This window comes from Stegostoma tigrinum, unplaced genomic scaffold (genome assembly GCF_030684315.1).
Source record: "Stegostoma tigrinum isolate sSteTig4 unplaced genomic scaffold, sSteTig4.hap1 scaffold_50, whole genome shotgun sequence".
NCBI classification, from domain to species: Eukaryota; Metazoa; Chordata; class Chondrichthyes; order Orectolobiformes; family Stegostomatidae; genus Stegostoma; species Stegostoma tigrinum.
The window spans coordinates 3,721,801-3,745,196 of NW_026728430.1; the positions used below are offsets into that span (position 1 = coordinate 3,721,801).

General features: G+C 46.1%; 1 long non-coding RNA gene and 1 other non-coding gene across 2 annotated transcripts; one reads left to right on the top strand and one right to left on the bottom strand.

Annotated features, from left to right (window-relative positions):
- Nucleotides 1-6,564: 6,564 nt before the first annotated feature.
- LOC132208686 (U2 spliceosomal RNA) lies at nt 6,565-6,756 on the top strand. The gene has a single exon (XR_009444823.1). It is a non-coding gene; the product is annotated as a U2 spliceosomal RNA (small nuclear RNA).
- A 7,293-nt stretch (nt 6,757-14,049) lies between these two features.
- LOC125450298 (uncharacterized) lies at nt 14,050-22,552 on the bottom strand. Its single transcript, XR_009444790.1, has 4 exons — nt 22,367-22,552; nt 19,209-19,362; nt 17,155-17,550; nt 14,050-14,222 (listed from the first exon to the last, which is right to left on the bottom strand). It is a non-coding gene; the product is annotated as an uncharacterized LOC125450298 (long non-coding RNA).
- Nucleotides 22,553-23,396: the final 844 nt, after the last annotated feature.

A 23,396-nucleotide genomic window follows, 5' to 3' on the forward strand; every position in this document is an offset into this window, starting at 1 on the left:
AGGGGCGGAGTGTAGGTGCTCTACAAAGCAGTCTCCAAGCATCCAAGATAACACGGTGTGAAGCTGGATGAACACAACAGGCCAAGCAGCATCAGCGGAGCAGGAAAGTTTGATCTTTCGGGTCGGGCCCTTCTTCAGAAATGGGGGAGGGGAAGGGGATTCTGAAATAAATAGGGAGACGGGGAGGCGGATAGAAGATGGATAAAGGTGAAGATAGGGTGAGAGGAGACAGACAGGTCAAAGAAGTGGGGTTAGAGCCAGTTAAGGTGAATGTAGGTGTGGAGTTAGGGGGAGATAGGTCAGTCCAGGGAGGACGGACAGGTCGGGGTGGGGGGAGTGGGGTGAGGATAGTGGATAGGGGATGGGGGTAGGGCTTGAGATGGGAGGAATGGTTAGGGAGGCGGGGACTAGCTGGGCTGGTTTTGGCATGTGGGTGAGGGAGGGGAGGTTTTGAAGCTTATGAAATCCACATTGATACGCCCTTGGGCTGCAGAGTTCCCAAGCGAAATATGAGATGCTGTTCCTGCATCTTTCAGGTGGCATCATTGTGGCAATGCAGGAGGCCCAGGATGGACATGCTGTCAGAGGAGTTGGGGGGTGGGGGGTGGGAATTGAAATGGTTCGTGACTGGGAGGTGTAGTTGTTTGTTGTGAACAGAGCGTAGATGTTCCGCAAAGCGATCCCCAAGCCTCCATTTGGTTTCTCCGATGTAGTGGAGGCCACAATGGGAACAGCGGATACAGTATATAACATTGACAGATGTGCAGGTGAACATCTGTTTGATGTGAAAAGTCTTCCTCGGGCCTGGGATGGGGGTGAAAGGGAGATATAGGGGCAGGTATGGCAATTGCTTCGGTTGTAGGGAAAAGTGCTGGGGGTGGTGGGGCTGGATGGGAGTGTGGAGCGGACAAGGGAGTCATGGAGAGAGTGGTCCTTCAGGAAAGCAGATAAGGGTAGGAACAGAAAAATGTTTTTGGTGGTGGGGTCGGATTGCAGATGGCAGAAATGTTGGAGGATGATGTGTTGGATTTGGACATTGGTCGGGTGGGACGTGAGGACAAGGGGGTATTCTGTTTTCGTTATTATTGCGAACAGTGGGCGAGAGGGATGAGTTGCAAGAAATGCAGGAGACACGGTCGAGAGCTTTTTTGATCACTGTGGAGGGGAAGTTGTGGTTTTTGAAAAAAGAGGACATCTGGGATGTTCGGGAGTATCATAGACTAGACATCTTTGTCAAAGATTATCAGTCTCCTTCGCTTTGTGCAGAAAAACTTCAGTTTCTCCAACCTGATCTTACAACTAATATCCCTCAGTTCCTGAATCATTCTAATCAATCTCCTTTCAATCACTCCACAGACCCTCACATCCTTTGTGCACACCACCTGTTTGTGCAGACCCGAATGCTCTGTGTTCGAGTGGGTGATGTTATCACACATGGGCAATTGCTTAGTGACATCACCCCAATTCATGGGCATTTCCTGAACTGTGGGTTTCCCCTGATCCCAGTGCTTCTGATATATTTTGAGCTGCAGACTCCAGCATTTGATTTTAAAGTTGAAGACAATGAAATTGTTTCAGTATCTTTAACCAGTCATGTATAAATTTTGTATCAGAAACGATAGGAACTATTGATGCTGGAGAATCCGAGATAACAAAGTGTGGAGCTGGATGAACACAGCCGGCCAAGCAGCATCTTAGGAGCACAAACCCTGACGTTTCAGGCCTAGACCCTTCATCAGAAAAGGGGATGGGGAGAGGGTTCTGAAATAAATAGGGAGAGAGGGAGAGGCAAATCAAAGATGGATAGAGGAGAAGATAGCTGGAGTGGCAAAGGTGGCAGAAAAAAAAAGCTGCTCGATATCCTAACGTGACTGCCATTCATGGATGTGTGGGTGAATGGCGACAAAGGTGAGCCCCTGACTGAGGACTAACCATTTGACCTCAGTCAGTGGGAGGTCGGGGGGATGGTGAAAATTCGGCAGGGCTCAACGTGGCTGTGTCCTCTGGGGCTGTTGGCTGTGGGCTGTTTGGCCTGCTCCGTTTATCCAGCTCCACACTTTGTTATCTCATGTACACATTTTGCTTCACGTGCTGTTCTCAGTTATCTGACTCTGGTGTTGGTGTGATGTAAATCACGTCCCACTAACTTGAGTATTTTGCAGTTGTGACAAAGAAGATTGATGAAGGCAGAGAGGATAAATATTGTTTAGATGCACTTCAGAAAGGTGTTTGAAAAGGTTCCTCGTGGTAGACTGGTTAGATCACATTGGATCCAATGGAAGCTAGTGGTTTGGATCCAAGACTGGCTTGAAGGCAGGAGGCACAGAGTGATGGTAGAGTGTTATATATCGGACTGGAGAACTGTGACCTGTGGTGTGTCACAAGAATCAGTGCTGGGACACTGCTTATCCATAACTTTGTATAAATGATTTAGATGGAAGCACAGGAGGGATGGTAAGTCAGTTTGCAGATGGCCCCAAAATTCATGTTGTTGTGGACAGTGAGGAATGTTATCTCAGAGTACAACGGGACCTTGATCAGATGGGCCACTGGGCCAAGGAGTGGCAGATAGAGTTCAAATAAATGTGAGGTGATGTGAATTGGTAAGGCAAACTAGGGCAGGACTTATAAGTTAATGGTAGCGCCTTGGGGAGTGTCACCAAACAGAGACATTGGTGTGCAGATGCATAGTTCCTTAAAAGTGGAGTCACAGTTAGACAGGGTGGTGAAGAAGGCATTTGGCATGCTTGCTTTTATTGATCAATGTATTGAGTATTGGAGTTTGGACGTTACGATGCAGATGTACAGAACATTGCCACTTTTAGAATACTGCACTCAGTTATAATATCCCTGCTACAGGAAAGTTGTTAAACTGAAAGGTTTCAGAAAAAAAAAGATTTCCAAGGATGGTGCATGGATTGAATGGTTCGAGCTACAGGTAGAGGAGGCTGAATAGGCCGGGGCTGATTCCCTGGAACGTCATAGGCTGAGGTGTGACCTGACAGAGGTTTATAAAATCATGAGGGGCTTGGATGGGGTGAATTGTCAATATCTTTCCCTCAGGGAAAGGAATCCAAACCTGAAAGCATGGGTTTAATTTGAGAGGTGAAAGGTTTAAAGGGGACCTGAGGGACAGTTTTACATGTACAGAATGCTGCATGTATGGAGGAGGTGGTAGAATCACAACACTTAAACAGCATCAGGATTGGTAAATGAATAGGAAGGGGACAGAGGGATGCAGGCCAAATGCTGGGAAATGGGACTAAAATAATTTAGGACATCTGGTTCGAATAGACAAGTTGCAGCTATCATTTTGTTTCCATCCTTTATGTCTCTCCAGCTCTTGGATCTTAATTTGCAATTCTACATTACCAGATTGTAATTGGAATGTATGGAGTCAAAGCCAAACCATTTGTGACTTATTCAATGTACTGAACTTAATATCCACCATCACGCTGTTCATTTCCACGAAGGGAGGGGAGTGACGTTAGGGATGTTGGAATGGATGGGGATTAGAGTTCATATATTCCCGGTCAGATGGATTAGTCTAAGAAATTGTGTTTATAATTGTGACCCAGTACTTCCTGAAAGGGATATTACTCGATTAGAATTAGAATTTGTTTCAAGTATTTGATGTGATTTGGGAAGAGGCAGGCATTTATTGCTTTGCTAACAGTTCAGTTTGTTTAGTGCGCAGAATAGAACAGCACAAAATCAGACCTTTTTAGCAACTGCAGGCACATTGACACTGCAGGCAGTTACACATTCCCAAGAAACAGATGGGGTGGGGGTGTTTGGAGGGAGGGGGAGGTGAGTCACTTTCTTTGCAACGATGAGTCACGTTTATCAAGGGAGGTAGACGCGCCATCTTCAGCGAGTGGTTTCTGCCAGCTGTGCACTGCCTGAGAGGGCGCTGGAAGCAGAATCATTTGTGGCCCTCAGGAGAGAGAGTTGAATGATGAGAGATTTACAGGGCATCGCGAAGGACTGGCGAAGTTACCCGTACAGACAGCTGATGCAGACAGTGACAGGCTGAAGCACCTTCCTCTGTGCTGGCACATTCTCTGAGTGTCTCCAACACCATTCACGACCTCATCACCTCAGGGGACCTCCCACCCACAGCCTCCAACCTCATTGTTCCCCAACCCCGCACGGCCCGTTTCTATCTCCTTCCCAAAATCCACAAACCTGCCTGCCCTGGTCGACCCATCGTCTCAGCCTGCTCCTGCCCCACCGAACTCATCTCCACCTATCTGGACTCCATTTTCTCCCCTTTGGTCCAGGAACTCCCCACCTACGTCCGTGACACCACCCACGCCCTCCAGCTCCTCCAGGACTTCCAATTCCCTGGCCCCCAACACCTCATATTCACCATGGACGTCCAGTCCCTGTACACCTGCATTCCGCATGGAGATGGCCTCAAGGCCCTCCGCTTCTGCCTGTCCCGCAGGCCCGACCAGGCCCCCTCCACCGACACTCTCATCCGCCTAGCTGAACTCGTCCTCACACTGAACAACTTCTCTTTTGACTCCTCCCACTTCCTACAGACTAAGGGGGTGGCCATGGGCACCCGCATGGGCCCCAGCTATGCCTGCCTCTTTGTAGGTCACGTGGAACAGTCCCTCTTCCGCACCTACACAGGCCCCAAACCCCACCTCTTCCTCCGGTACATTGATGACTGTATCGGCGCCGCCTCTTGCTCCCCAGAGGAGCTCGAACAGTTCATCCACTTCACCAACACCTTCCATCCCAACCTTCAGTTCACCTGGGCCATCTCCAGCACATCCCTCACCTTCCTGGACCTCTCAGTCTCCATCTCAGGCAACCAGCTTGTAACTGATGTCCATTTCAAGCCCACCGACTCCCACAGCTACCTAGAATACACCTCCTCCCACCCCCCCTCCTGCAAAAATTCCATCCCCTATTCCCAATTCCTCCGCCTCCGCCGCATCTGCTCCCACGATAAGACATTCCACTCCCGCACATCCCAGATGTCCAAGTTCTTTAAGGACCGCAACTTTCCCCCCACGGTGATCAAGAACGCCCTTGACCGCGTCTCCCGCATTTCCCGCGACACATCCCTCACACCTCGCCCCCGCCACAACCGCCCCAAGAGGATCCCCCTCGTTCTCACACACCACCCCACCAACCTCCGGATACAACGCATTATCCTCCGACACTTCTGCCATTTACAATCCGACCCCACCACCCAAGACATTTTTCCATCCCCTCCCCTGTCTGCTTTCCGGAGAGACCACTCTCTCCGTGACTCCCTTGTTCGCTCCACACTGTCCTCCAACCCCACCACACCCGGCACCTTCCCCTGCAACCGCAGGAAATGCTACACTTGTCCCCACACCTCCTCCCTCACCCCCATCCCAGGCCCCAAGATGACATTCCACATTAAGCAGAGGTTCACCTGCACATCTGCCAATGTGGTATACTGCATCCACTGTGCCTGGTGCGGCTTCCTCTACATTGGGGAAACCAAGCGGAGGCTTGGGGACCGCTTTGCAGAACACCTCCGCTCAGTTCGCAACAAACAACTGCACCTCCCAGTCGCAAACCATATCCACTCCCCCTCCCATTCTCTTGATGACATGTCCATCATGGGCCTCCTGCACTGCCACAATGATGCCACCCGAAGGTTGCAGGAACAGCAACTCATATTCCGCCTGGGAACCCTGCAGCCATATGGTATCAATGTGGACTTCACCAGTTTCAAAATCTCCCCTTCCCCTACTGCATCCCTAAACCAGCCCAGTTCATCCCCTCCCCCCACTGCACCACACAACCAGCCCAGCTCTTCCCCCCCACCCACTGCATCCCAAAACCAGTCCAACCTGTCTATGCCTCCCTAACCGGTTCTTCCTCTCACCCATCCCTTCCTCCCACCCCAAGCCGCACCCCCAGCCACCTACTAACCTCATCCCACCTCCTTGACCTGTCCGTCTTCCCTAGACTGACCTATCCCCTCCTTACCTCCCCACCTACACTCTCTCCACCTATCTTCTTTACTCTCCATCTTCGGTCCGCCTCCCCCTCTCTCCCTATTTATTCCAGTTCCCTCCCCCCATCCCCCTCTCTGATGAAGGGTCTAGGCCCGAAGCGTCAGCTTTTGTGCTCCTGAGATGCTGCTTGGCCTGCTGTGTTCATCCAGCCTCACATTTTATTATCTTGGAATCTCCAGCATCTGCAGTTCCCATTATCTCTCACATTCTCTGAGTGTGCGGTATTGTACCGATTGTTGCTGCAATCTCACTGACCCGCTGCTCGTCACGGAGCTTATTGATGAGGCTTGTTAGTGACGTCAGCTCTGCCCTATATCATCTGATTGGTACATTTCCGATGATGTACATTCACTCCGAAGAGAGTTTTATAGAAAAGGTCTTGAAAAAGTACTGGTGTAAACTGACTGTTTGTTTGCCCCAGTTAGGAAGCCCAGGAGTATGGGAACAACAGTAAAAACTGTCAGCAGTGATTTACAAGCCTTTGCATACAGTAAGGCTGATGGAAAATATGGAAGGGAACTGGGACCCAAGGTAAATCCAGCATTAGAACGGTATTGCTTCTTAGCCTTTTATGCACTTGATTGTAGTCTATCAGTTCTTATCAGCTTTAATATCTGATGTGTTGTTTACTTAAGGACTCTATGTTGAACAGACTTTTGGAGCAGGGAGTTGGATCAGGGGCTTACTCTGCCCTCTCCATGCATCATCCTGGTATTGCAGTGTTTCCAGGAATGGTTTACTCTCATTAAACCAATTTTAAAAGCAGCTGGACAAAACTTGAAGAAGGGTGTCTCAGCCTAAGATGTTAGACTTCCTGTTCCTTCAGTGCTACTTGGCCTGCTGTGTCCACCCAGCTCTACACCTTGTTAACACACTGGAACCATAGCAGGCCCTTCAGCCCAACAAGTCCACACCAAACCTCAGAGCATCCCAGCCAGACCTATAACTCACCTAAACTACTTCTCCCTAAACACTACAGGCAATTTAACATGGCTAATTCACGTAACCTGCACAGCTTTGGACTGTGGGAGCACTCTGAGGAAACCACACAGACACAGGGAGAATGTGCAAACACCACACAGGCAGCCACCCAAGGCTGGAATCAAACACATGTCCTGGTGCTGCCACCAAAGTGCTTTCTCTCAGTCCTCTCAACCAACCTTCTCCAAATATGCTTGTTCCAAGGTACCTGTTAATCACTCCTTTTCTACATGTTCAGCATTTGCTCTGAATGTTAGTCCCTCATCCCTGGTACATGCTGCATCTTCCCACCAACACCATCCCTGAAAATCCACACGTGGCATCAGAAGTAAAAGAAAATAGCCTGCCAACACGACCTCATTACAAATAGCATTTCAGATGAAGAAAAAATGAAGCTATCGAAGTATTCACTAGTTTTGACTCTGATGGTGATGACTTGGGATGTATTGAACTAGAGATTTTGGAAACACTGTGAACCAGGAAAGGGTATGGTGTATACAAACGCACATTTTTCATTTGAGTGCAAGAGCAACCAATCAAACGTGTGCATGTGACTGCTTTATTTTTCTCAAATCAAGGCCTGTGAGTTTAATCAGATTACCACTTCTCACATTAGCCAGACCAAGAGATATTTGCAAATCTAGCAAAATGAGCCAGAAGTTAAATAAAAATTCTACATCAAGATGCAGAATTGCCTGTCCAAAAAGTGCATTCTTGCTGTCCGAACTCCACAAGCTTTTCAGCACCTGAGATGAGTTCTGATACAATATCTGTCCCTTTCCCTGGCATTTTTGCACTTTGATGTCTGAACTAGAACCTAATGTCTCACAGTGCTCCTGTCTTGCCTGGTGTTTATCGCAGGCATAAGGCAGGCAGCTTAGCATTGTGTTCCCAGCAGTCACTCAAGGGCTGGTTAGCAGCTGTGGCAACAAACAGGTGTTTCGACCGAATGGTCACGTCTCAAATTCTCAGGGAAACAGTTCTCAGTCAGTGCAAGGGAGACAGGATTAAGTCAGGAGATTCTGACACAGCATGTCCAAGGAATCATTCGATATCAGCCCAGGGACTTTGACACTGTCAGTCAGCCATTTGGGGCAATCAGGATCAGGGAATCTGTATCACTACAGTACAGAGAGGTGGCCACACTCACTACTAATTACACTCTCAAAATGCTCCAGTAAACTTGTTGAGCCTGAATTATGATCATCAATCCAAGCTGACCCTGTCCATTCCTGCCATTGGAGGTCAGTTTGATGAAATTCTCAAGGTGTTCAGGAGTTTGGGAGGTTCAAGTCCATAGCTCCCTGAAATAGCAACACAAGTGGATAGGATGGTGAAGAATTTCACTTCCATGGTACACAGCATCAGGATCCGGTCAACTTTGATATCTGGCTCAGAAGTGAGATGAGGTTTTTTTTCAAACAATTCAAAGCATGCATTGTTCCTCCGAGAAGAACTGTGGTTCCATTCATGCATTTTTTTTTGTTTCAACCATGAAATGGCCACAGCTTGATCAAAAGTGAAAGTGACCATCAACCAGTTTTAACTGTCGGTTGCCAAATAAATTAAGACAGAGATAAATGTATTTGCAGGAGATTTTTTAAAATTAATTTTTTAAAAAGGCATTATGGGATCTTGATATCCCTGGATAAGAATGGCAGTTTCCTTCCCTAAAAGACATAGGTTTTTCCAACAAGGACAACGGATTTACAGTCATCATTAGATTCTTACTTCAGATTTTTAAAAAAAAATCAAATTCTACCATCTGGAATGGTGGGATTCAAACCTAGGTCCCCAGACCGTTATCTCAGTCTCTGTGGAGTAATGGACAGCAGACTAAATAGAAAATATACACTAGGTATCACACAATGTCTTGGTTTATGTATTCATCATGAGATCCATCATTGCTATGGACAACAGGAAAATATCTGAGGAGACCGCATTTCCCCCTGGACAGAGTCACAATGGTCACGAGGTTTCGTAGCCAATTGGGAAAATGCAATCACGGATTATAGTACAGGACTCATCCCAATCTTTTGTTTAGATTTAAAACTTTTATTTTGTGGATAAAAATCAAAAGGAAAGATTGCATTGTTTCCAATAAACAAATATCTGTTAAAAATTGAAACGTGTCTGTGGAGAGCAATAGAATCTGTAATTGTAAAGGTGTGCAGACATATTGACCAGGCATAACTAACAAATAAAGAGCCATCAAGATCATCATAGAATTCCTACAGTGTGGAAGATGGCCATTCAGTCCATTGAGTCCACACAAACCCTCCAAAGAGCATCCCACCCAGTCTCTCAACCTACTCCGTCTCTGCATTTTACACCCGTGACACTATGGGCAATTTAGCATTGTCAATCTACCCAATTTGCACATTTGTTGGACTGTGGGAGGAAACTGGAGCACCTGGAGGAAACCCACGCAGGCAAGGTCTGGGTCGGACACGCTTCGTAAGTTCAGAGTGGACTTGATGGGCTACATGGTCTGCTTCCACACCGGAGGGTTCCTGTGGTCTCCAGAAACAAGCCCAAAAAACATGGTTTGGATATAGCTAACAGCAGAATGAAAACCCAACTTAATAATTACTCAGAAATTTGCTGATAGTTAACCAGTCCTGATGAACCAGGAAATCCCTTTTCACACACTGTGCGGGTGGATAGTCTTTCGTCAGTGTGAATGTGTCGATGTGTCATGATAACATGACTATTTCCAAGCTCTACCTTACAGATACACAACTGGTATTAACATTTTATCCGCAATATCAGTATCTTTAATTGAGCAGGGATCAGTAACATCAGTACAAACAGCCCAAAACCATGGTTCATTTGATAGTGAGAGTGACAGCAAAATCCTTCAACTGTGCTTCTTTGTGAACTCACTAGTGTGTTAACAGTTTGGATGACTGAGTGAATGCTTTCCCACATTTAGAGCAGGTGAATGGTCTTTCCCCAGTGTCACTGAGCTGGTGTAAGGACATTTCAGATGAATCTTCACAGACCACGCACATTTCTCCCCTCTGTGAGTGCTGCTTTTTCCATCATTGTTCAAAATCCTGAGGTAATTGAGTTGTGATTAACAAAGTGACTGTCAGATCTGGATATGTTCCTGTTTGAATTCTCCAACTGTAGACTGAGCTTTCAAACAGAAAGCAAGTGCAGTGAGTGAGGAACCAGAAGAACGCACACAGATTGTGAAACTGAGAAATCCTCTGGACATTTGTGGAGGGATACTTGGGGAATATGCTGGATGATCATTAGAACAAATTCATAAATAAATATCCTCCAGGTAAGGGATCCAGTCAGTGTTTGCACAAAACTCCCGAAAGAGAGGTGGGAGAGCCAGGGAGGAAGGACAGGTATTATATAGATCTGTAACTCAACCCTTCGATCCCTCTGAAAGAATAAGAACAGCGCAGAAGTAAAATTGTGGAAATCTGAAATGAAAACAAAAAATGCGTAGTCAGAGTTGTACAGCACGAAAAAATCCCTTTGGTCCCAGTTGTCCATACCGACCAGATATCCTAAATTAATCTAATCCCATTTGCAAGCATTTGACCCATATTCCTCTAACCCCTTCCTATTCACATACCCATCCAGATGCCTCTTAAATGTCATAATTGTCGCAGCTTCCACCAGTTCCTCGAGCAGCTCATTCTACACAGGCACCACCAACTTTCCCTTTTAAAAAAAAACTTTCCCTCTCAGCTTAAACTGGCTATTCACCCTATGCCCACCATAATTTTATTCATTGCTATAAGGTCACCTCTCAGCCTTCAATGCTCCAGGGAAAATAGCCGTAGCATATTCAGCCTCTCCCTACAGCTCAAAATTTCCACCTCCTGCAACATCCTTGTAAATCTTTTCTGCACGCTGCCAAGTTTAACAGCATCATTCCTATAGCAGGGAGACCAGAACTGAACACAATATTCCAAAAGCAGCATAATCAATGTCTTGTTCAGCCTATAACATGACCTCCCAACTCCTGCACTCAATGCACTGACCAATAAATGCAAGCAGAGCAAATATCATCTTCACTACCTTCTGTACCTGCCATCCACCTTCAAGGAACTGTGCACCTGCACCCCAAGGAGTCTCTGTTGTGTAACAGTCCCCAGGGCCTCATCATTAACTGTTTAAGTCCTGCCCTGATTTTCATCACCATAATGCAATAGCTCGCATTTATCCAAACTAAACTGATTTCTGTCACTCCTTGGCCCATTGGCCCATCTGATTAAGTTCCCATTGTACTTGGAGGCAAACTTCTTTGCCGTTTACTACAACAATTTGCGTCATCGGCACACTTACTAACCATTCCTCCAATATGCATTCCACGTGATTTGTATCAATGACAAAAAGCGGTGGACCCAGCACCGATCCTTGCAGCACACTGCTGTTCATAGTGCTCCAGACTGAAAAAATAGACAACCCCAACCCCTTACTACGATCCTGTCTTCTCCCTTCATGCCAATTTTGTTTGAAATAGCTAACTCTCCCTGGATTCCATTTGATCTAATCTTGCTAACCAGTCTATCATGTGGAGCTTTGGTGAATGCCTTGCTGAAGTCCATATAGACAATGTCCACTGCTTTGGCTTCTTCAATCTTCTTTGTCAATTCTTCAAAAAACTCAGTCAAGTTAGTGAGACAAGATTTCCCACTCACAAAGCCATGTCTACCATCCCTAATCAGTCTTTGCTTCTCTAAACACATGCAAATCCTCTCCCTCAGAATCCCCTCCAGCAATTTACCCACCACTGACAACAGGCTCAACGGTCGATAGTCCTCTGGCTTTTCCTTAAAGAATGGCACCACATTAGCCACCCAGACTTCTGGCACCTCACTAGTGTCAGTGATACAAATACCTCAGCAAGGGGGCCAGCAATTACTTCCCCAGCTTCTCCCAGAGTTTGTGGGTAACACCTGATCAGGTGCCAAGGACCTATCCACCTTTACGCAGTTTAAGACGTCCAGCACCTAGACCACTGTAATATGGACACTTCTGACGACTCATTATTTATGTCTCCAAGCTCACTAGCTTCCATATCCTTCTCTGCAGTAAATACGCATGTGAAATACTTTTTTACTATCTCAGCCTCATGCCTTTTTTTAAATGTGTCTTTCTCCTCTCATCTTACACATATGTCCCCTTGTCTTGAAATCCCCCAACCTAGGGAAAAAAGCCCTTAATATTCACATAATCTGTGCCCTCATGATTTTATAAGCCTCTGTAAGGTCAACCCTTAACATCCTATGCTCCAGTGAGAAAAGTCCTAGATTTGGCAGTCTATTTTAATAATCGAGCCCTCCATTCCTGGTAACATCCCAGCAAATCTTTTCTGAACTGTCTCCAGTTTAATAATAACATCCTTCATGTAACAGGGCGACCAGAACTGCACACAATACCTCAAATGAAGCTTCACCATGTACTGTACAATCTCAACATAACATCCCAACTCCGAGACTCCAAAGGTTGAGTAATGAAGGCAAGTGAGCGAAACAACTTGGTAACCACCCTGTCTACCTATCTCCATAAACTTCAAAGTAGTATCTACCTGAATCTCCGCATTTCTCTGCTCCACAACTCTACCCTGGGTGCAAACATCAATTGTTTAAGTCCTACACTTTACCAAAACACAGTATCTCACATTTATTAACTTTTCAAGGCATGATCAAGAGGGCGGTGGACAAATGGCAGGGGGATTGGATCAGATTTGCAGCACCTCTGGAATGAGAGTGAAGCTTTTGACAGAGTTCCACATGGTAGACTGATGAGTAAAGTTAGATCACATGCGATTCAGGAAGAGCTTGCTAATTGGAAGCAAAATTGTGCTTTCCTCTAATACAGTCCTTTTGATAACAAAGTGTGGAGCTGGATGAACACAGCAGGCCAAGCAGCATCTCAAGAGCTCAAAAGCTGACGTTTCGGGCCTAGACCCTTCATCAGATCCCATTTTTATTCTTCCACTTGATGGTGGCACTTGCAATTTCCTGGGATTCAAGCTCCAGAATTTCTTGGTAAACCACTTCATCTCTATGCTCAATGTTTTTTGTAGAAAAGTGAGGTAATCATGAGTCATATATTTTAATATCTCATTTTCTGAAATGGCTTGAAATATTGTTTGGCATCTTCCTATGTGAAGCGTCTCGGAGGTCTACAGTCCAGAAAAAGGCTTTGGGGCCCATCCAGCCTGTGCCAGTTAAAAACCATCACCTAACTATTCTAAGCTAATTTTCCAGCACTTGGCCCATAGACCTGTCTGCGTTGGCATCACAAGTGGGCATCTGAATATGTCTTAAACGCTATGAGGATCTCTGTGCCCACCACCCTCACAGACAGTGATGTTCAGTGCCATTGTCACAGCATGATGACATCACAGACAGGAAAGACGAGCTGAGTCTGTGCAAACCAAAGATCCCCCACACACTGTGAAGGACGGGATGGTCCCTGATAGGGGGAAGAAGAGATTTAACAGAATGGTTTGTAGGAAGAGGGTTTTTAGTTGCATGGTTAGTGCTTGTTTTTTAACATTATTCTTTCATGTGACCTGGGCATTGTTCGTACATATTGAGAATATCCATCTAAAATAGACGGACTCTCCTTCTCAACCTCTCCCTTCACCCACGGTGTGGTAATCTTCGGGTTAAACCAGCCCTATGGTCAGGTAGGACAATGGTGACTTTACCTTTGGCACAGTGATGCCACTGTGCCTCGGTGGTGTAGAGGGGAATGTTGCATGTGGTGGATGGGACACGACTCTGTCACACCGCTTCACCTGGAGGATGTTCACTTTTTCTAATAGTGTTGGGGCTGTACTCATGCAAGGAAGCGGAAAATGTTCCAACACAATCCAGACGAGTGCCTTATAGACAGCAAACAGTCATTGAGGAATCAGGTGATGGGGAAACGGAGATTGTTCTCCTTGTAACAAAGGGTTTTGTGGCGACCTTTGATAGAGGTGTTGGCAAAAGAAACACTTTAGGATGATAAAATGTACACATGACTGATCATAAAAAAGATTACAGGACACACTGAAAATTTCAGGGACGATCTATTGAGAGAATGGGGTGATTTAAGAGAGAAATTTTACACGGTAAATGGGAAATGAGCAGGAACACAACACTCTCACACAATGCGAATATCCAGGTGCTGATGAATTGAGTAATTCTGTCAGAGTTTGTTGTTACAATTATTGAGTTCCCCACCTGAAAGTCCACTTCTATTATCCTGTAACACAAATTCATGAAATCCATCACTGTCAGTCCGGGTAGAATTTCACAACATCCCCTCATCCTGGCCGAGGATAACTGTGCATTGTCCCTATTACACATTATCCCTTGTGGAGGTCAGTCGTCGATTCAGGGAGAAATCTATTTGGGTTTCTAGGAGTTTCCACCTTGGGACTTCATGCCACTGACCAGAACTGTAGGTCTTTGACATATGGCAAAGAACGGCCATGATTTAGAGAGATGCAGATGACAGGATTCACTTCCTTTTCTTCTGTGCTGCTGCACTGCCACATCCATGAAACATTGGGCTGGAAAAGCTAACAGCTTGATGAACAAGTTGTCTCGATTCTGAACAATGGACTGCAAGCTTCTCCCAGTCATTCAAAAGAATGCCCCTTAAAAAGATAGCAATTATGTATGTGTCGTCTTGCCCAGTGCTCCCAACAAAAAGATTAGAAGAATGAGGGAGGATCTCATGAAGGGATAACAGTCAAGTTCCATGAGGGTTACAGTTTATGGAGAGATATTGATAAATGGGTGACAAGTTGGCAAATGGAGAATAAATGTGGGAAATTATGAAGTTTATTCTTGAGGAGACGACCAAAGAACAGTGTTATTAAAAAGGTAAAAACTGTGGAAAACTGCATCACAGAGGGACTCAGGAATAATTGTGCAGGAAATGCAAAGCGTGCACACAGTTGCAACAGGAAATCAGGAAGGGCAAAGGGATGTTATCCCTTATGTCAAGATGTTTGCAGTATAGGAGTTTGGAATACATGTCTTAGGGCAAATGTACAAATTGTTGTTAAGACCACATCTGGAGGAATGTGAGCAGTTTTGGTCCATTTCAGCAAATATATCACTTCATTGGAGGTATTTCAGAGAAGATGAACTAGGATGATCACCAGTTTGGAGGGATTATCTTTTAAGCTAAGACTAAACAGGTTTGGAATCTACTAACTAGATTTTAGAAGAATGAGAGATGATCCAATTAAAAATATAGGATTCTTAAGGGAGTTGACAGCATAAATGCTGAGGGGATATTTCCGATTGTGGGAGCAGATTCTTGATAAGGCAGAGAATGGAGGGCTCTCTTTTGGAATCATCAAATTTAAGGCAACACTGACATGGGTAAGGGGTTTCAGTCACAAATGAGCTGGAGTGAGGTGGAGAGAAGGAGCATTTTAGAGGTTGAAATTTCTGGCATGTGATTGAGAAGATGTATGGTAAAATGTTCACGTTGAGGGGAGATATGAGAGCATTATTGAGAAGGGTGCAGTTCAGCCTCAGACAGTTCCCAGCGAGAGGGATGGATTCAGTACAGTAGTAAGAAAAAATAATTTGTAATAACAACTGAAGGCAATGTGTTTAATTTTCACAAAGTGTTATTGGAGGAAATTTCAGCTAATCACGTAGTGGAATCATGACAAGCAGTTTTATAATTGAGTAACAGTGGAGCAAAGGAGAGAGATGGAGGGGAGTTAGATCTGAATATTGTAGTATACGTGCAAAACCTAACATGGTGCTTGTGGAAGATCTCACCTCCTGGCGGTATGTCGGTGAGAAACAGCATGAGCCAAGGACAGATCCTTGAGGGACATCAACTACATGGATTTCAGACAGGAAAGAGAGAGATGGAGTGGGATTTTCCAACGACAGTGAGGTCAAATATTGGTTTTAAACAGAACAGGTGAGAAGGACCTAACCAGAAAAGAGAAGCAGACAGAACAAGTGACAATATCTAAACTGGCATGGGGGCAGAGGCAAGGAGGAGGAGGAGCAAGAGGAGAAATAAGAGAGAGTTAGAATGTTTGTAGTTTAGCGACAATAGGGCAAAGGATTAAGACAAACTCTGATAAGGCTTACATGAGACTGGAGAAAGATGCAAGTTTAGGACTAAAACGATGAGCAACGTGCAAGGCAATTTAGTTTGGTGGGCGAGTGGAAGAGAGGGAAGCAGCAGAGGCATCCGATTTGGACTGTCGCAATCTCAGTGAGATGGAGTTTCCATATGACTCCCTCACTTTTGGTTGGAGGGGAGGATTGAAGAGACAGGATGATGGACAACGGTTTGCAAAGAAACAATGCCTATGTTAGAGATATTCAAAAATGAGTGAACAAACCTGATGAATTAACTTTTATCCAGAATATTAAAATGTACAACAGAAGTCTGGGTTTGAATTCCATCTTAGCAGATGGTGGAATTTGAATTCAATAAAAAAAACTGGAATTAAGAATCAACTGGTTGCCATGGAACCATTGCTAATGGCAGAAAAAGAAAAAAATCTAATGTCCATCAGGGAAAAAAATTTGCCAACCTCAGCAAGCCACTCAGTTGCAAGTGACTGTAAAGTCTCAAAGGAATGAAGCTGGGTGGACCACTCGGCATCTACCAAGGCACGAGGAAAGACAACTGCAGAATCAGCCCTGTCGACTCCATAAATTCCTCCTTACTAATATCTCGGGGCGAGTGGCAAAATTTGGAGAGGTGGCTCCAAGACTAGTCAAGAAACAGCTTCATTTGCATAGAATCTACCTTACAGACAAGTGACACACGCCACCACTGTCCTGAGTGAAGGCCTGTCCCAGGAGCAGGACTGACGTGGCAGCACAGTTGCTATTCTGATCGCGGGAACGGACCTGGGAGTACTTGACATTGACTCTTACGCCTGGAAGTCTCATGGCTCCTGCTGAATGCCATGGACCATCCTCCCTCAGTTGATAAAATCGGCAGCAGTATTATCGCTAGATTATTTATCCAGAGACCCAGATAACATTCTGGGGACCTGGGTTCGAATCCTGCCACGGCAAATGGTGAAATTTGAATTAAATAATGATCTGGAATTAATAGTCAAATGATGACCATGAAACCATTGCTGATTATTCAGGTTCACTTATGTCCTTTCGGGAAGGAAATCTGCCATCCTTACCTGGTCTGCATGACATGCAACTCCAAACCCACAGCAATGTGGTTGACTCTTAACTGCCTTTGGGGCAATTAGGGATGGGCAATAAATGCTGGTCCAGCCAGTGATTTCCACATCTGAAGAGTGAATTTTAATTTTAAAAAAAAACTACATGTCGAATAGCACTTGGAGAAACAGTGTGAGTGTGAATGGCACTAAATGTACTCAATGTCGACCATCAGGAGTAGTTCAGCATCAGGATTACCAATCAAGCTGGTCAAAGCTGCCTGGCTGGGACTGCAGCAGGTGCTGACACAACCAACAAAAGGGAAAAACATAGCTGATCTCATTGTCACAAATTTCCCAGCTGCAGATGCATCTGTCCCTGTCAGGATTGATAACAGCGACCACCGCACAGTCCTGTGGAGACAAAGATTCATCTTAAACTTGAGAATACCCTCCATTGTGTTGAGTGGCATGAACTTTGGCTAAAACGGACAGACTTGGAACAGATACAGGAACTCAAAACCAGATATCTATGAGGCTTTGTGGGACGTCAACAGCAGCAGAACTTACTCCGGCACAATCTGTAACCTCATGGGCCAGCATATTGTGCACTCAAACATTACCATTGATCCAGGGGAACCACACTGGTTGAATGGAGAGTATAGGAGGGCATGCCAAGAGCAGCACAAGGCATACCTACAAATAAGCTGCCAACCTGGTAAAACTTCCCAACAGGACTATCTGCATGCCAAATAGCATAAGCAGCAAGAATTAGAGCTAAGCCACCCCATAACCAATAGATCAGATCTAAGCTCTGCAGTTCTGCCAAACCCAGTCGTGAATGGTGATGAACACTTAAACAAGTCACTGGAGGAAGCATGCCAAAAATCCCCATCCTCACTGACAGAAGAGCCCAACCTATCCATGCAAAAGACAAGACTGCAGCAATCTTCAGCCAGAAGTGCCAACTGGATGCTCCATCTCAGCCTTCTCCAGAGGTCCCCTACATCAGAGATGTGAGTTTTCATCCAATTTGATTCATTTCAAATAATATTAATAAATGGATGAATACTGCAAATGTTACGGGCCCTGGCAACACGCTGGCAATAGTACCGATGACTAGTGCTCCAGAGCTTGCTAGCCTCCAAGCCAAACTGTCTCAAGTCCTGCTACAGCACTGGCATCTACTGACAATTTGGAAAACTGCCCAGGTCTGTTCAGGACAAAAACACAGCAAATCCAACCCAACCAGTTTTCCCTCAAGCAGTCCACTCTCTATCATCAGTAAAGTGATGGAAGGTGTTGTCAACAGCAGTATTAAGCAGCACTTACTCAGCAGTAACCTGCTCAGTGACACCCAGCTTGGGCCATGGTGGGCACTTGGTTCCTGATCTTATTACAGACTTGATCCACAAATTCACAAACAGCTGAATTCCTGAGGTGAGGTGAGGGTAAACAGCAGAGCCCTGCACAAAAACCACTTACTTCCACTTCAGTGACAATGATCTGACAGTGACACCTTAGTATCAGATCATCTGCTGAACCCCTCATCTATTCCTGTGTTATCTCTAGGCTTAACTATCCAAACTCACTGCCAGTCGGCCTCCCACATTCAACGTCCCTGTAACCTCAAGAATACCTAAAATTCTGCTGCACACAAGTTCATTTGCACCAAGACCTGTTCACCATCACTGCTGTGCTCCCTGACCCACAAAGGCTCCTATTTATAAGCAACAATTTAAAATTCCCGGCTGTGATGAGCCCTATCTCCTGCACCACACAACCTTCAAGACTTCGATAACTCATTTAGTTCCAGACTCCAACAGTGTGTTTAATCATCGCTTCACTACTGGAGGCTGTTTCTACAGTTGCCAGGCAACATGGTCTGGAATTCCCATGATAAACCTCTTAGGTTTGCTTTCCTTCCTTGAGAGAGTCAGGAAAACCTGCAAATTTGGTAACTTTTTGGTCACCTGACCTAATATGGCCTTACGTCAAAAGTTTCTTGACAATATTTTTGTGAAATTATAAAAGATGATAAAAATACAAATAGTTTGTTGATTTGGACATACACCATCAGCTCTTCAGTATCGCTAGATGAACGATCTGTAACTTCTCAAATGGAGCATTGTGGGAGCACCTTTATCATACGAACTGCAGCAGCACACGGAAGTTAAATATCACCTTCTCCACAGGCAACAGGGTTTTGGCAATGATCGCTGGTATCTGTGGAAGGAGAAACAGAGTAAATGCTGCAGAAGTGCAAAATGAATGACACAGAATATAAATGCTGTAGAATTTGGTGGCCTGAAATGGAAGAAAAATGCACTCTCTTACTGGGAAAATATTTCCTGGCTGTGAAAGATACTGTTCAAAAATTAATCTGGTAAGAGGGCAGCATATGGTGAGGGGGTGGGGAGCAGTGGAAAATTTATTCACAAAAAAGGTACAAGGAGGTAACAGTAAAATGCTACAGAGATCAAATATATCCATCATTAGAGATTGAAGAGATTAGACACTGACAAAGGTGATCAGGAAGCACAGAAGTGAGCAAGAGCAGGGCGAGCTGCTATTATCCCACACTCTGGGAAAGAAATCTACAAGAAACAAACATTTCTCTTGGATAAGAGATAATAGGAACTGTAGATGCTGGAGAATCCGAGATAACAAGTTGTGGAGCTGGATGAACACAGCAGGCCAAGGAGCAGGAAAGCTGACGTTTTGGGCCTAGACCCTTCATCAGAAATGGGGTAGGGGAAGAGGTTTCTGAACTAAATAGGGAGACGGGGGAGACAGATCGAAGATGGAGGGAGAAGATATGTGGAGAGGAGACAGACAATTCAAAGATGCCAGCATGGAGCAGGTAAAGGTAAGCATAGGTGGGGAGGTAGTGAGGTGATAGGTCAGTTTAGGGAGGACAGACAGGTCAGGGGGGTGGGATGAGGTTAGTAGGCAGGAAATGGGGGTGCGGCTTGAGGTGGGAGGAGGGGATAGGAGAGAGGAAGAACAGGTTATGGAGGTAGGGACAACCTGGCCAAGTTTTGGGATGTAGTTGGGGGAGGGGAGATTTTGAAGCTTGTGAAGTCCACATTGATACGTTTTGGGCTGCAGGGTTCCCACGGAGAATACGAGTTGCTGTTTCTGCAACCCTTGGGTGGCATCATTGTGGCACTGCAGGTGGGCCAGGATAGGCATTTCGTCTGAGGAATGGGACGGGGAGTTGAAATGGTTCACGACTGGGAGGTGCAGTTGCTTGTTGTGAACCGAGTGTAGGTGTTCTGCAAAGCAGTCCCCAAGCCTCCGCTTTGTTTCCCCAATGTAGAGGAGGCCACAACGGGTACAGGGGATGCAGTATACCACATTAGCAGATGTGCACATGAACATTTGCTTGATGTAGAACGTTTTCTTAGGGCCTGGGATGGGGGTGAGGGAGGTGGTGTGGGGGCAAGTGTAGCACTTCCTGCGGTTGCAGGGAAGTGTGCCAGGTGTAGTGGGGCTGGAGGGGAGTGCAGAGCCACGGGAGTCATGGAGAGAGTGGTCCCTCCGGAAAACAGGCAAGGGTGGGGAGGCGAAAATGTCTTTGGTGTTGGGGTCGGATTGTTGATGGCGGAAATGTCTGAGGATGATGCGTTGGATCCGGTGATTGGTGGGGTGGTACGTGAGGATGAGGGAGATTCTTTTTTGGTTGTTATTGCAAGGACGGTGTACGAGGGAGGAGTTGTGGAAAAATGCAGGAGACACGGTCAAGGGCATTCTCGATCACTGCGGGGGGGGTGGTGCGGGAGGAAAGAGGTGGGTGGTGGCGTTGCGGTCCTTGAAAAGGAAGGACATCAGATGTACGGGAGTGGAATCCTGGGAGCAGATGCGGCGGAAGTGAATGAATTGGGAATAGGAGATGGCATTTTTTGAGGGCGGTGGGTGGGAGGAGGTGTATTCTAGGTAGCTGAGAGAGTTGGTGGGTTTGAAATGGATATTGGTTTCCAGACAGTTGCCCAAGGTGGAAACAGAAGTCCAGGAAGGTGAGAAAGGTGTTAGGAGATTGCCCAGGTGAACTTAATGTTGGGGTGGTAGGTGTTGGTGAAGTGGATGAACTGTTCGAGCTCCTCATGGGAGCAGGAGGCAGCACCGATACAGTCATCTATGTACCGGAGGAAGAGGTGGGGTTTAGGGCCAGTGTATGTATGGAAGATGGATTGTTCCGACAAAGAGGCAGACATAGCTTGGGCCCATGCAGGTACCCATGGCCACCCCCTTTGTCTGTAGGATGTGGGAGGAGTTGATAGAGAAGTTGTTGAGGGTGAGGACGAGTTCACCTAAGCGCATAATGGGGTCAGTGGAGGGGACCTGGTCAGACCTGCAGGACAGGAAATAGCATAGGGTTTTTAGGCCATCTGTATGGGGAAATGCAGGTGCTAATGTGGTGTACTGCATCTGCTGTACCCATTGCGGCCTCCTCTACATCGGGGAAACCAAGCAGAGGCTTAGGGGCCGCTTTACAGAACACCTACACTCAGTTCACAATAGACAACTGCTCATCCCCACCTCCCTAACCTGTTCTTCCTCTCACCTATCCCCTCCTCAAGCTGCACCCCCATTTCCTACCTGCTAACCTCATCCCACCCCTTTGACCTGTTGGTCCTCCCTGGACTGACCTATCCCCTCCACACCTACACTCACCTTTACCTGCTCCATCTGCACCTCTTTAACTTGTCTGTCTCCTCTCCACCCACCTCCCCCCCTCTCTCTCTCTCTCTCTCTATTTATTTCAGAATCCCCTTCCCCTCCCCCATTTCTGAAGGGTCTGGGACCGAAAAGGTCAGCTTTCCAGCCCCTCTGATGCTGCCTGTCCTGCTGTGTTCCTCCAGCTCCACACCTTGTTCTCTTTCTACCAGAGGCGGATGCGCATGCGCCCAACTTTACCTCGGCCCTTTTAAAGTTTCAAAGCTGCCGCGCATGCGCCCCGCGGTTCATTGCCCCCAATAAAGATGGTGACGGTCACACAGGCCTATCACTATCTGAGGCATTGATTTGTCTTCCGCAAACGTGAGTCTGGGAGTTTCAAATATGTGTTTTCCGACGTGCACGAAGTGTTTGTGAAATTTCCAAACCCGTACGAATATCACTTCCCGTGATAATGGGAACTGCAGATGCTGGAGAATCCAAGATAAAAAAAAATCACTTCCCTCCCGCTTTCTGCCATTTTGCTTTCTTTACCGTGTCCTGCTCTTACCTCAATTGCACAAATCTTGGTCTCAGCGAAGGATCTAGGCCCGAAACGTCAGCTTTCCTGCTCGCCTGATGCTGCTTGACCTGCTGTGTTCATCCAGCTACACACCGTGTCATCTCAGATGCCCCAGCATCTGCTGTTCCTGTTGTCTCAGCGACTCTGAACTGCAAGCGTGGGTGATCACGTGTTTTTCACTAATCCCGCCCTCCCTTCATTCCGATTGGGCGACATCCGCCCGGTCGTTACGTCACACCTGTGCTCCTATTGGTCGCGCACTGACATCAATCACCCAGACTCCATTGTGAGCTGGAGCATGCGCAGTGCTTTGTGTTGGCATTGTGAGAAGCTAATGATCGTCATCACAATGTTGCATTTTGAGACAAATGAGACTGAGAACTAAAAGAGAAAGATTGTTACATTAGCGATCCTGGGGTTTTAATAAGTCGCTCTGAGGAAGGGGCACTGCACCCGGAACGTTAACTCTGTCTTTTTACCTTCACAGATACTGCCAGACCTGCTGAGCTTTTCCAGCAACTTTGTTTTTGTTCCTGATTTACAACATCCCAGTTCTTTTGTTATTTTTTAATAAGTCGCGATTGAAAAGGCTTCCAGCAGCTCAAAGCTAAAGATACTCTTGATACCGCTCTGTCAGCGAATAGAGAAATGGCGATGAAGTAAAGGTAATAAATACAGATATAACAGTCCTCAGGTAAGATGTAAAGAGAGTAATTATGAATATGAAGAACATCACGTGGTGGAGTGAGGTGAGTGTTGTTCATATGAACTGTGATTGGGCAGAGAGGGAGGTTAATCAAAAAAGAACAAGCATAAAGGAGATTCGCAAGAAAGGTCTGTGCAATGGAAAGCAACGAGAATCAGAAGATAAAAGCCCAAGACAGAAGAAAAAGTTTGAAGACCAAGGCTGCAAAAACTCCAATAAGTTGTTTCACTGCACTACTGCCTAGTTATTGACTTTAGCGTATAATCCACATTCAACTGTAAGTTAATAAAATGTGAGGCTGGATGAACACAG